This window comes from Phalacrocorax aristotelis, unplaced genomic scaffold, assembly GCF_949628215.1.
Source record: "Phalacrocorax aristotelis unplaced genomic scaffold, bGulAri2.1 scaffold_41, whole genome shotgun sequence".
Classification (NCBI taxonomy): Eukaryota; Metazoa; Chordata; class Aves; order Suliformes; family Phalacrocoracidae; genus Phalacrocorax; species Phalacrocorax aristotelis.
In genome coordinates, this window is record NW_027441107.1 from 498,552 (window position 1) to 512,276 (window position 13,725).

General features: G+C 61.8%; 1 long non-coding RNA gene across 1 annotated transcript; it reads right to left on the reverse strand.

The window, feature by feature from the left end:
• Positions 1-7,739: 7,739 nt before the first annotated feature.
• Positions 7,740-10,710, reverse strand: LOC142050873 (uncharacterized). The gene is made up of 3 exons (XR_012658179.1): positions 10,143-10,710; positions 8,861-9,019; positions 7,740-8,259 (listed from the first exon to the last, which is right to left on the reverse strand). It is a non-coding gene; the product is annotated as an uncharacterized LOC142050873 (long non-coding RNA).
• Positions 10,711-13,725: the final 3,015 nt, after the last annotated feature.

The following is a 13,725-nucleotide window of genomic DNA, read 5'->3' on the forward strand; positions in this document are numbered from 1 at the left end:
GTCACCTGGAGGCACAGCAACAGCTTAACCATTCCACAGCTCTTGTGCCCACGTAGGAATACCGTCTAGAGCCCAACTACAGCCTGCCGTTAAAGGAAATGCATTAAATCAAACGTTAAGCCCTCGCACGTGCAAGCCGGAACAGCAAAAACACCGCACGCTCGCGCACCCAGGGCGCAGCCCGACGGAGGTCCACGCGCACCTCGCCGGTTTGATGCAGAGCCACCCAGCATCCCTGCGAGCACAGCTGCAGGCGCAACAGCAGTTTCACCTACACCCATCTCGGCGCGCAGCGCTTCTGAAGCTTTAAACTGAAAGCCCTACCTTGACGCTTGGCCACACTAGAAGCGAGCCGTAGCTAGAACTCCACAGAAACACAGCAACACAAATTGCGCACCCACAGCGGCGACAGCTTCGCAGCTATTTAGACCTGGAACAACAGAGAAAAGTAAAACAGCTTCATCACCCGCACAGGAAAAGCGGCAGACGGAGACAAAGGGTCAGCATTCATAGCCCTTACAGAACACAGGCGTTCTCTCTCCTTCCATTCCTAAACCCATCTCTTAGGTCTAAATATCGCAGCCCTGCTGTGGCAATAGCGAGAGCAGGGAACAAGAGCCCTGCCGCCGGCCGTTTGTGCGGCAGGACACAAAAACAGAGGGACATGTTTTGCCACGCACAACCCTGAATCTCCTGAAAATTTATGTTTACTAAAAATAGCCATTGGGAACATATTCCCAAAAACATTCGGCAATGAAACTTTTATGTGTTTGACACCCGCACATTTTTTGGGAACTTGCTATTTGCTTCCTGGTTTTGCTGGTCTTCCCTCAGAAGTTCTACCTGCAGCCAAGTTATTCATTCCTACCCGCCCGACCGGTTCAAGCATTCACCTTCCTGGTATTACCAGCACATTGACACAGGCGAGCAACTTAACTGCTCTTCTAAAACTATCCAAATGACAATTACAGCCCTGAAAGAGGAGTGGAAGAGAAGAAAAGGAGAGATCAGGCAGCAAAAGTGCTCTGCAGGCTGCTGCCGGCCAACACTGCACTCTTTTGTTAAAGCCACCCCGCCCCCCCAAACGCAACCAAAAAAACCCCATGACTGTGGAATGCGTTTTTTTTCTTTTCAGTAGTCCTTTTGGAGCTCATCCCTGTCTCAGCATCTTGTCTTGTCAGAGCATGAAGTGCAGATGATCTGTATCCCGATGACATTTGCATGGGATGAATACATTTTCAGAAATAGACCAGATCCGTGAGACTCCTGTCACCTTTGTGGTTTTAACAATCGTAACTCAATTTTATTGACTGACACACTTATGAGAAAACTAATTAACTTTGAAACTTAGCCTCTCCTCGGGGAAAAAACATGTTAGACACCAAGTGAAACCGATTCAGAGCTCCGAACCACGATGGAGCCGACAGAGCTGTTGTGACTTAGTTTGTATGATTAATTAATTGGTTAATAACTATTCTAAGCAGCGCAGAAAGAAGAGCTGGACCCAAAGAGGGTGCGCTGCGCTGGATCCAAAAAGCACCCTTCCTCCAGAGACCCGCCTCAGGTGGCGAGTTCGCTCTGGTGCATGCCGGCCTCCCGAACTTCGGGGTCCGATGTGACCGGACCCCCACCTCCGGGGAGGGTCCTCGTACCCTGCCCAACCCCTGCTTTCCCCTGCAGCCCCCAATGCCCCCACCCCCCAGCCTGCACAAGCAGCCAAACCGGCTGCTGCTTTTGGCCCCCAAACCAGCTCACTTTGGGACCGGTTCTGAGCCAAAAAGCCCAGCTGCTGAGCCTGTTCTCAAGTCCCAAAAATGCAGCACTTGACCTCTGCTCCTCAGCCCAAAACCACACGACTTAGTCCCCTCGCTCAGGCCCTCAAAACGCACGACTCGATCTGTTTCAGGGCCCCGGCATCAGCCACAGGAGCCTGCTCTCAAGGCCCAGGAACAGAAGAGCTGTGCTCTCCCCGTTCAGGGACCAAACCAGCTGAGCCTGGCTGCGTCCCGGCCCCCTCCGCAGTCCCCACGGGCAACGCTCAGGGGCGCGGAGAGCGCAGCCACCCCACAGCCCTGCACCCCCACGGCCCACGCGGGCACTGTCGGGGAGGCCTTGGGAACTGAACTGCGCGGGCCCGGCCCCGCACCCCGGCGGGGCAGCCCAGCGCCGGCCCGGCAGCGCTTTCTTCCTGCTCTCGCAGGCCGCGTTTCCCCGGCAGCGCCGGGCCCGCACCCCAACCCCACAGGGGGCCGGGCCCGGCCCGCCTCCAGCAAACCGCGGCGGCAGCAGCCGGGGTCCCTGCCTGCCTCGCGGGCAAGGGGGGACCCGCCCGGCACCGCAGGAGCCCCCGCCGGGGTCGCCGCCGCCGCCGCCCGACCCCGACGAGGAGCAGCCGAGAGCCGGGTGGGGCTGCCCCTACTTCCCCACGGCCGGGCACGGGCTCGGCCCCAAAACACAACCACCGACCCACGAAAGCGCTCGGCCCGGGGCCACTGCTGCCCGCAACCCCCCCCCGGGGACTCCGCGGACCGGGAGACCCCACAGCCGAAACCCGCCGACCCACAGCGCGCCCGGCCACGCGGCTCCTCACCTGCCCCCCGGCGCGGCTCCGGCTGCCCCACGGCCCGGCACGGAGCCGAACCCGGCCACCGGACCATCCGCCGCCCCCCCCAACGCTCCGGGACGGTTCTCGTCCCTTTTCGCTCTGACGCCTCGAGCCGAGCCGGCCCCGCTCCTCCGAGCTACCGGCGGTGCCCGCTCGGCTGCTCGGGGCCAGGCCCTGTTCTCGCCCAGCCGCGAGAAGCCGCTCCGGGGTCTCCTCGGTGCGTCCAGGCCCGTGCCGTGCCGGAGCGGGGAGAGCCGGGTACGAGCGCGGAGCCCTGGGGCAGGGGTTGCCCAGTGCCGCCGACTGTGTGGGGGTGTGTCGTCGTCCCCCGCCCCACGCGGGGGGCGCACACACGGTACACCCGCGGGGCAGGGGCATCCCCGGGGAGCCGTGCAGCCGGGCTGCGCCGTAGGAGGGAAGGGTGATGTTGGTTTCCCATTTTCCCCGCAGCCTGATCCTCCCCCTCCCCCGTACTGAGTCGCCCCCCCCCCGCCCACCCCTTCCCGCGCGTTACAGCCCGCGAAAAAGCTTTTAACAACCCGATCAACAACACTCCCTTTATCCCTCTTCCAGCAGCAGCAGCGAGAGATTAAGCCAACTGCAGCACAGAGGAAGAAGGCAAGGAGAGCCTTTTCAAGCAAGGGCAGGACAAAAATGCACGGCGTGGACAGGCACAGGAGAGGCTGCATTATCTGGAAAGCACAACACCTCCCCAACGGCAGAAAATAAGGAACGAATCGTTTCCAAGGAGCTGCAGCAGACGAATCACCTTTTTCTTTATTGCACTCCTGCCCTTTGTTATCCAAAGCGATAGGCTTCACCACCGGGCAGAAAATATCTGCCTAGATTTACACGGACAACCAGAAACAATCAAGCCACCCAGGAAAAAGTTCACAGCAGAGGTATAACACATCAGCAGCTAAAACATTTGTTACGCAGGCACAACTAGGCACTAAACAAAGGCTTTCCAACACTGGAGGTCTAGAACAGGTAGACATTAGCACAGAAGCACAAGGGGCTCTGTCACCCTGCACAAATCTCCCGTGCCTACACACGCACACGTTCAGAAGTTATTTATCAGAAAACGCCCAACTGAGCCATTTGCCACAGTCACCAGACTCACGACGTGATAACACGACATGACACACGAGGTGGGCTCAGAGTTTTAAGGCAAAAATACCTCCCCCGCCCCCCACCCGAGATCTTTCAGGCTCCAGACCTGCCATCTCCCCGCACCAAACCTACCCGGCCAAAGGGTTTCAGGTGGCCCAAAACACAGTACACAGAAAATAGACGGGGAAAGCCCTACATTGTGCAAAAGCGAACGATGCCCGACCAGGGCTTCTCTGCGGGGCCCGGGCCCGGCACGGAGCCGCCCCCCCCCACCGCGGGGTCGGGCCCGGGCCCGGGCCCGGCACGGAGCCGCCCCCCCCCACCGCGGGGTCGGGCCCGGGCCCGGGCCCGGCACGGAGCCGCCCCCCCCCACCGCGGGGTCGGGCCCGGGCCCGGGCCCGGCACGGAGCCGCCCCACCCCCACCCGGGCCCGGCAGGGAGCCGCCCCACCCCCACCCCGGCCCGGCCCGGAGCCGCCCCCCCCCCCCACCCCGGCCCGGAGCGGCCCGGGCCCGGCCCGGAGCCGCCCCCCCCCCCCACCCCGGCCCGGAGCCGCCCCCCCCCCCCCACCCCGGCCCGGAGCGGCCCGGGCCCGGGCCCGGCCCGGAGCCGCCCCCCCCCCCCCCACCCCGGCCCGGAGCGGCCCGGGCCCGGGCCCGGCCCGGAGCCGCCCCCCCCCCCCCCCACCCCGGCCCGGAGCGGCCCGGGCCCGGGCCCGGCCCGGAGCCGCCCCCCCCCCCCCCCCCCCACCCCGGAGCGGCCCGGGCCCGGCACGGAGCCGCCCCCCCCCCCCCACCCCGGAGCGGCCCGGGCCCGGGCCCGGCACGGAGCCGCCCCCCCCCCCACCCCGGCCCGGAGCGGCCCGGGCCCGGGCCCGGCACGGAGCCGCCCCCCCCCCCACCCCGGCCCGGGCCCGGGGTCGGGCCCGGCACGGAGCCGCCCCCCCCCCCACCCCGGCCCGGGCCCGGGGTCGGGCCCGGCACGGAGCCGCCCCCCCCCCACCCCGGCCCCGGCCCCGGGCCCGGCACGGAGCCGCCCCCCCCCACCCCGGCCCCGGGCCCGGCACGGAGCCTCCACCGCTGCCCGAACTCACTCACCAGCGCTCTCCGGCCCCTGGCCACGGCCGCGCTGCTCTCCCAGGCGGCTGCCGCAGGCGAGGGTCGGGCGCTGCCAGGCCTCCAGGAGTCCTGAGGAGCTGGCGGCCACCGCAGGGGATGGTTGCCTGCGGTCGGACTGCCGCGGCGCTCCCCGCCCAGCTCCGAGCAGTCTCCGCCGGCCACGGGCTTCCCACGCCGGGCCGCAGAGGGGCCCCGGCACCGCAAAGAGACACCTCGCGGCGCAGCCGCCCCACGCACCGCTCCCACCTCCGCTCCGCCGCGCTGCGCCACCGGAAGCCGGAGCCCCGCGGGGCGGCCCTTAGAGGGCGGCCGGAAGGACCGGCCCCCACCGGCCCCTCCCCCGCGCCGGACCGCCCCCGCGCCCAGCCGTTGAGCGCCAGCGCCCCCTGCTGGCCGGGCCGCGCTCAGCTCGCGAGGGCGCCGTGGGCCGGGCGGGGGGGGACGCGCCGGCTCGGGGCCAGCTCCTTTCGGGGCGAGCGAGCGAGCGGGAAACCCCTGCGGGCCCCGGTCACGGCCGGGCAGAGCCGCGCGCCCTCCCAGAGCTGCTCAACGGGGCTGCCCCTCGTGACACATACCGAGCCGTCCGCGACGGGAGCGGGCAGAGGAGGAAGGGGCCGGCGGCCGCGGGGCCCTGGCCGCAGGCACGGCGAGGGGTGGGGGGCTGGGGCCCGTGGGGCCGCCCTGCTGGGTCACTGCCCTGCGCCGCACCGCGCTGGGGGCTGGGGCCCGACCGGCGCCGGGGGACCGGGGGCAGCCACGAGCAGAGGGCCTGAGCTTAGCCACGGCCAGCAGAACACCCCGAAGCGTGAGACGCTGCAAGGCCAAGGTGGTCCTTGGCAATGGGGGCGCCTGGGCTCGGCCTCCGCCTTACCCGTCCTGGGTCTGCGTGGCGTTCCAGGGGAATGGTGTTTTCCTTGTGCGGAAGGTGGGCTGGCCGGTCGGCCGTGCCCCGGCCGTTACCGATCCTGCCAAAGGCGCTCGCACGCTCTGGCCCATTACTGCTGCGGTGCCGCGCTGTAGCAGAAAGAAGAGGTGTTGTGTTATCTCACAAAAAGCCTCCTATGGTCAGTTGAAGAAATAACCTCTTTCCGTGGCACTGACTCTTTTCGTACAGTCCATAGCCGGCTTTCGGCTTTTGTCTTTACAGCATTCAGTTTGCTTTCTGCCAAGCTTTCTACCTGCTGTGAAACATTTGGATGGTTTTTTCTTTTTGGTTTTTTTTCCCCCTACTTGCTCCACAACTCCCACACCAACCACCCAGCGCGGCTCGCCTTTCAGCCCCCAGACCCAGGAGCCTTGCCCTGGGACGGCCCTTACATGTCAGCAGAGTTGTTCCAGCTCTCACCCTGTCCCTACCCAGCTGAGGACGTCTGTGTCCGTGGGAGGCACCCAGAAACTCCCCCTGCTGCGTGGCAGTCCCCTGCCCCGTCAGAGAAAACTGCGGCAATATCGGCTAAGTTTAAAAGCGTCGGCAGGAGGTGCAGAATACGTAAATAAAGCGGCGGTTGGCTGCCGGGTATGGGTGCAATATAAATACATTTTGTTTATAGGCCTTCGTGCCTATTCAGCGTTGAACGGCACCGCAGCCCACCCAGCCCGGGGCTCGGAGAAGGGTCTCTCCAAGGGCACAACCTAAGGCAGCGCAGGAAGCCCAGCTGCCACGCTCCCAGTCGCTACGGGACGCTCGCTTACAGTTACACTAACGAGGGTACGGATGAGGCTGGAACTAGCAGAAATGCTGACTCTTCTGGCCTTTTATTCGTGGAAGGTACAGCGCGCGAGCCTCGGCGGCTCACAGGAGAAGCGTGCAGTGCTGCCTGACTCTCATTCTCAGCTCACGTACTACTGCCAAAGCTCCTGCCCTGTGCTGTGCCAGATGCCGGCTGGCGTGAGCACCTGGGCTCCTGAGGGACCCCCTTGTCCTGAGAGCCAGAGGTACTCACTTCCCTTTGCATGAGGCCTGTAGGAGATATACCCTGCAATTTTAAAAATCTGTATCAAACGTGGCAGACTCAAAAGAGGGCATTTTTAAAAAGGCAGGTTTGTTTTCTTTTTTAACTTTACGATCTACAGCCTAGCAAAGAGCTCCCTTTCAGTGTCAGTCGCTTGGCTTTCTCCCCTACTGACGAGGTCCCAGCCGCCCGGTGAGATCTCGCTGGAGATATTCTGAGTTTCCCTCGAGTACGTGGCTGCCCTGGCCCGAGGCCAGCGAAGAAGCTGACTTTGCCCGTGCCTGAATCAGCAACACGTCCAGCAGGCGACTTGCAGAGCCCAGGGAACCCTCGTAAAGAGGTTTGGGGGTGGGGCGCGCCACATCTGCGGCATCGGCCGTGGGAAAGGACCGGCGCAGTAAAACAGGTGGGTGAAACCGCGGCGCGCGCCAATACGTGCTGCTGCCTGGGGCATCGCTTTGCTGCGGGTCAAGTCAGATGCTCTCTGTAAGAGCGAGTCAGGGTAAAGGCAGCAGCAGATTTCTTTTCTGCTCATTTTAACAAAGGCTGGACGGAGCCCATAGAGGAAGGCACTACGCGTCTTGCTGGGTTGGTTTCCCTGCCTTCTCGTAAGCTGTCGCGGAAACTTGCACGAGGAAAGCCTGTGCAAGCTGATGATGACAGCCACACACGGTTGAAGAGGGAGCAGATGGTGAGAGCAGAGGTACGCGCTCAGGCTGTGCGCTGGAAGCTAATGCTAATGCTGCAAAATAAAGAGTGGATTTTCTTTTTTGGGTTTAGGTGAGCGCTAAACATTACACGTGCGTGTGTGCGTGTGTCTCTCGCAGGTTTTTGTCATACACCCCACCCTCCCACCCCAAAAAAACAACCCACACATGCCACGCGTTAAACAGTGGTTTTCCATTGTACTTAGACGTGCTTACATCGGTGTGTTGGTTTGTTACTTTTTTTAATGCAGAAACAGCAATACGATAGATTTAATACAGCTAGCAGTTAGACGGGTGTAGCTTTAGAGCGTCGGCTGTTTACAAAGCAACTGCACACCTTCTTTAACTCACAGTTTAAACAAATGAACTTGCAGTGCATCACACGTGCTTTGTACAGTCACGTTCCACACGGCAGGCCAGATGCTTCACCCTGCCTTGTCCTTGTTCCCCCGACTCCGACGGGACCGCCGAGGCCATCCTGGGGACAGCGCCGCTTTCTAGCAGCTGGGTTGCTTGCCTGGACGCCCCACAGACAAACAGTCATTTCCCCACTGAACCTCTTCTCAAATATTTTCCTACCCCTGCAGGCCCCACGTCCTTTGGTTCATATTTCCTTTTTTCCGGGCTTTATGCACAGGACCGATGATTTCCAGAAATAGAAACAGAGGCTGATTCAGTCCAGGCTAAACATTCTCTGACCTAAACCAAACTGCCTTCGAAGAGATAGCTGTACTGTGGGCACCACCTCGGGAACAGAAGTTGCCCTGTCATAAAAAAAAAAAAAAAAAAAAGAAGGAAAACAAGGCATTTCAGGCTGAGGAGGCTGAGCGGTGTGCTGGGGGCGGTGGGGAGTTGGAAAGAAACAGTTCAGACGATCAGAGCGAGCTTAGCGTTGCAAAGCGTGCCATTATTTTTAATTTGGCAGTCAGAAGAAAATAGATTCCGACACTGATTTCCTGTGTGCTGCGGGAGTTCTCGCCTCAGCATTCCTGTGCACCATTTTACTTTTGTGTCCCGTCTGCTTTGCTTTTGCGCTGTAGCTCTCCGGTTCTAGCTACGCTTCCCACCACCCCCGTTACTCTTTGACAAGCCCAGCTCTCACTGTGCTTCCCTTCCCGTATGCGCGTGCAGGGAAAAGCCCGCGCGTCTGCCACTACAGGACACGCTCTGGGAGGCAGGAGAGATGACGACGCTCCCTGACAGAGGACACAGCTGAGGGGCGGTCCGCCGGGGCTGGGGAGATGGCAGCACCTTCCCTCAGCTGCCCCATCCGAGCACGGGTGCAGGTGAACACTGAGGAGAGACAAGCAGGCAGGAGCCGCAGAGCGAGAGAGAAAATAAAATTCACGGGTGGGTGCTACTTACGTCTCATTTTTAGCGCAAGGGATGAATTCTCAGCACATTCTTGGAGCTGCCCCTTTGGGACTCACGGAGAAGAGGGAGGTTGGCCACGCGGTGCAGCCCAGCTCTGCTTCCCCTAAATGGTTTTACTGTTCAGGTGTTGCCCTAATCTGGCCGGTACCCCTGCAAAGAGTTTGGGATTTCTGCTGCCTCTCCGGGCCAGCCGCAGACCCTGACTTCATCGCAGCGAATGACCCTGCACTCCTCAGAGCGGTTGCCGAGTCACATCCCGCTGCCTTCCCTGCAGAACTGGAGACCCTTTTTCAGCCCTTGCCCCCTCTTCTCTCAGCTCGTTGCCCATCCCTTTTTCAGGGCCGGCACCGATCCCGCCTCCAGCTCGCCCTGTCTCCACCTGCGAGCGCCCAACAGGAGCTAAATGTCTCCTCAAGGACGCACGGAAGAGACGCGCAGGCAACCCAGCACAGACCCCCTGCAAACATCTTCTTTCCATTTTCTTTCCTCTCCTGACACGAAGAGATGACTTAGGAAAAGCGTACTGCTCGCATTTCACCTGCACTGCTTCTACTTTCACTTTCGCTCTCCTTGGCAGTAATTAATAGCGGTGGTTGGGGAGGGCTGGGGCATTCCCCCAAAGCGGCTGCAGTTACATCCGGGCGGTTGTGGCACTCCATTAGCTTTGTCATTTTAAATCTAAATCTTCTGGAATTGTTAGTTCTCGTCAGGAATCACCCGCACCTGCAAATTTTCTTAATGCCTACGCTTGAACCCAGCCACTGTTTAACAGCTCACCTTTATTTCTGTTCATTTAAGAATCTAAAGCTTCGTTTACTGCTTGGGTTGGAAGCAGGAGCTGTCGCTGCCTCTGAACTTTCTAACAGCCCTGTTACAATTTCAGTATTACCCACTCCCAATTTAGCTTTCCAGTTCAATTTTCATTGTAGATTCTAAAACTGTCCTTATTTTGTTTCTGATCAGGAGTCATTAATGCCTGCAGTTGATGTAATAACGGCTGTATTTAGATTGAGCTATTAATGACTCGCAACTCTATTTATGGCATAAAAAAGGACTGCCTTTATTTTTTTTTTAATTACAGATTAGGAATAATGACTGCCTGGTTTGCTCAGTAATAGGTGCGATTAAATTTAGTCACGACTCCTCCCTAAATAAAATGTATTTATTTGCACTCTAACAATTTAACCTTCCCTTTACCGGCCAGGGGCACCGACAAGTGCCCGTGCGTACCTCCGCTCCCCCTGCGCCGGCTCCCCAGGGAACAGCCTCTTACCCTGACCAGAGCCTGCAGCGGCCCGTTGTCGTCCCAGCTCCTTGCCCTCGAGAAAGCGGCCGCCTGAAGCGGCAGCAGATCCGCTGCTGCCCAAAGGGGACGGAAATGGCGCGGGGTAAATGATAATATGAAATGATAAATGAATGAAATGATCTCACAAGGGGGAAGAAAACCAGCAAAGCAAAAAACAAACCCCAAACAGAACACCATACCACTAAACCGTCTCACCGCCCCCTCAGCGCCCGAAACAACATCCCGGGAGAAAAAAAGCAAAGCAGGCCACAAGGGACCTTTCTAGTACAGATGCTGCCAAAGAGTGCCAAGCTCTGGAATCCTTACCTCAGGCAACGCCTCCGCTTCTCTAAACGCCAGAGCACGCCTGCCCGGGGGGCTGAGACAGCCCCAAAGCTGCGACCGCCCGAGGGAACACGGGAGCACCGACGGCAGAGAAGCCCAGGGGCAGCAAGAGCTGCCCGAGCCCCGGCTGGGGCTCTTCGACCCCCGGGCCCCGCCCCCGCCCTTCCCACAGCGCCCCGCAAAAGGGGCGGGCCGAGCCCCGCCGAGGGATGAAGGCTCGCAGGGTGGCAGCAGAGAGCAAAGTGCACCGCACAGCACCAAAGTGGGTGGGTGGGGCCAGGTGGGTCGGACATCAGACGGCCCGCCTGCCCATCGCCGGGGGCAGGGCCCGTTGCTAAGAGCGTGGCGAGGGGTATCAGGACCGCCCTCAACGGGCTATCGCAAGGGGTCAACACCTGTCGCTAGGGGCTGTGCCTACACGGTTCCGGCCCCCACGGTGACGTCACCACGTAGCGTGCGGGGGGTCACTAAGTGGCGTGGAGAAGTGAGCGCGGCAAAATGTCGCTACAGCCCGTGCACGGCTGCTGGCTGCAGTACCGCAGTTTGGTCGCACGGTGGCAGCAGAGAGCTAAAAGGTCGCCACTGCGCATGCGCGGCTGCCCACCTGCGGTACGAGGGTTTGGGCGCTCGGTGGAAGTAGGGGGCAGAAAATAAAGCGCCACCGCGCATACGGAACTGCCTGGCTGCAGTACCGGCATCTGCTTGCACGGTGGGAGCAGCGACCAGAGGAAAACTTCAGCCTGGGGAACGGGCAGCTTCCCGTCTGCAGTACCCGGTTTTGATCGACCGGTGACTGCCGCGATCGGGTAAGGGGCGGGTGGAAATCTCTACCAGGGTAGCGCAGCTCCCGCCTGCAGTCCCGGGGTTCGGTCGCTTGGTGGAAACAGCGAGCAGAATACAAAGGGTGGCCACTGCGCATGCGCGGCTGCCCACCTGCAGTACCGCGGTCTGATCGCACGGTGGCAGCAGAGAGCAGAAAGAGACGCCACTGCGCACGCGCGCCTCTCCACCTGCAGTACTGCTGTTTGATCGCACGGTGGCAGCAGAGAGCATGAAGAGACGCCACTGCGCATGCGCGGCTACCCACCTGCAGTACCGCGGTCTGGTCGCACGGTGGCAGCAGAGAGCAAAAGGGCGCCACTGCGCATGCGCAGCCGCCCACCTGCAGTACCGCGGTTTGGTCGCACGGTGGCAGCAGAGAGCAAAAAGGCGCCACTGCGCATGCGCGGCTGCCCACCTGCAGTACCGCGGTTTGGTCGCACGGTGGCAGCAGAGAGCAAAAAGGCGCCACTGCGCATGCGCGGCTGCCCACCTGCAGTACCGCGGTCTGATCGCACGGTGGCAGCAGAGAGCAGAAAGAGGCGCCACTGCGCATGCGCGGCTGCCCACCTGCAGTACCCGGGCTTGATCGCACGGTGGCAGCAGCGACCAGCAGAAAAGGCGCCACAGCGCATGCGCGGCTGCCCACCTGCAGTACCCGGGTCTGATCGCACGGTGGCAGCAGCGAGCAGGAAGAGGCGCCACTGCGCATGCGCGGCTGCCCAGCTGCACTACGAGGGCTTGGGCGGGCGGTGGAAGCAGGGGCAGAAAGTAAAGCGCCACAGTGCATACGGAACTGCCTGGCTGCAGTACCGGCATCTGCTTGCACGGTGGCAGCAGCGACCAGCGGAAAACCGTCACCGTCGGGAACGGGCGGCTGCCCGTCTGCAGTACCCGGTTTTGAGCGCTCGGTGACTGCCGCGAGCAGGGTAGCGGAGCTCCCCCCGTGCTGTTCCGCGGTTCGGTCGCTCGGTGGCAGCAGCGAGCACAAAAAGGCGCCAGTGCGCATGCGCGGCTGCCCACCTGCAGTACCGCGGTCTGGTCGCTCGGTGGCAGCAGAGAGCAGAAAAGGCGCCACTGCGCATGCGCGGCTGCCCACGTGCAGTACCCCGGTCTGGTCGCACGGTGGTAGCAGAGAGCACAAAGGCGCCACTGCGCATGCGCGGCCGCCCACCTGCAGTACCGCTGTTTGGTCGCACGGTGGCAGCAGAGAGCACAAAAGGCGCCACTGCGCATGCGCGGCCGCCCACCTGCAGTACCGCGGTTTGATCGCTCGGTGGCAGCAGCGAGCACAAAAAGGCGCCACTGCGCATGCGCGGCTGCCCACCTGCACTGCGAGCGTTTGGGCGGTCGGTGGAAGCAGGGGCAGAAAGTAAAGCGCCACTGTGCATACGGAACTGCCTGGCTGCAGTACCGGAATCTGCTTGCACGGTGGCAGCAGCGACCAGCGGAAAAACTTCACCCTCGGGAACGGGCGGCTGCCCGTCTGCAGTACCCGGTTTTGAGCGCTCGGTGACTGCCGCGAGCAGGGTAGCGCAGCTGGCCCCCGCTGTTCCGCGGTTCGGTCGCTCGGTGGCAGCAGCGAGCAGTGACACATCGTCGCCACTGCGCATGCGTCTGTTCCGGGTGCGGTACCGCACTTTGGCCGCACGGTGTCAGCAGGGTCCACCATCGCCACTCCGCATGCGCGATTCCCGGCTGCCGTAGCACAGCACGGCGGCAGCGGCACGACGTCCGTGACTCTTCTCTGGGGCAAGACCCGCGCCGGCTCTGGGTCACGTTCGCCGGGATAACGGAACTGTTACTGCGTGCGCAGAGCTCATGTTTCTCTGCACCTTCCCCACTCCCGCAGCCCCAGCAGTGTCAGTCATTGCCTCCGCACCGCCCACCACCAAAGTGCCTCGAGCATTTTAGTCCTTCCGTCTCGACTGCTTTAAAAATCAGGTGGCCGTTACCGTCCTCCCTCCTGCCCCACTCACCCCCACCCCACGCCCTAGGGAGGAGAAGCAGCACAAACGACCTGGGGAGAAAGGTCCCCTTTCCCACCCCCCACCCCCCCGGAGTGAGCCCCATCAGTTGCTGTAGGCCTGCGGCATCAGGGCTGTGACAGGGAGAGCAGCAAGTCAACAGGTCCTAGAGGGTTAAAGAAGAAAATCAATCAGGGGAACACAGCTGCCCTTCCGAAGGCAGGCTGCCTGGGGTGAGGGGGGCAGCTGTGCGTCAGGGCACGGGGCAGCCAGGCAGACCAGGTGCCAGTGGCTGACCTGCAAAGGACTTGTGCGCTGCTGAGCCTTGGGCTTCGTTGGCTTGGCAGCGCCTCGCCTCGCCTCTGCACTGCCAGCACCCTGCTCTGCTCATCCTGCGTAAGCATAAGGCTTCAGCGAGCACAGAACAGGAGGCCAGGGAG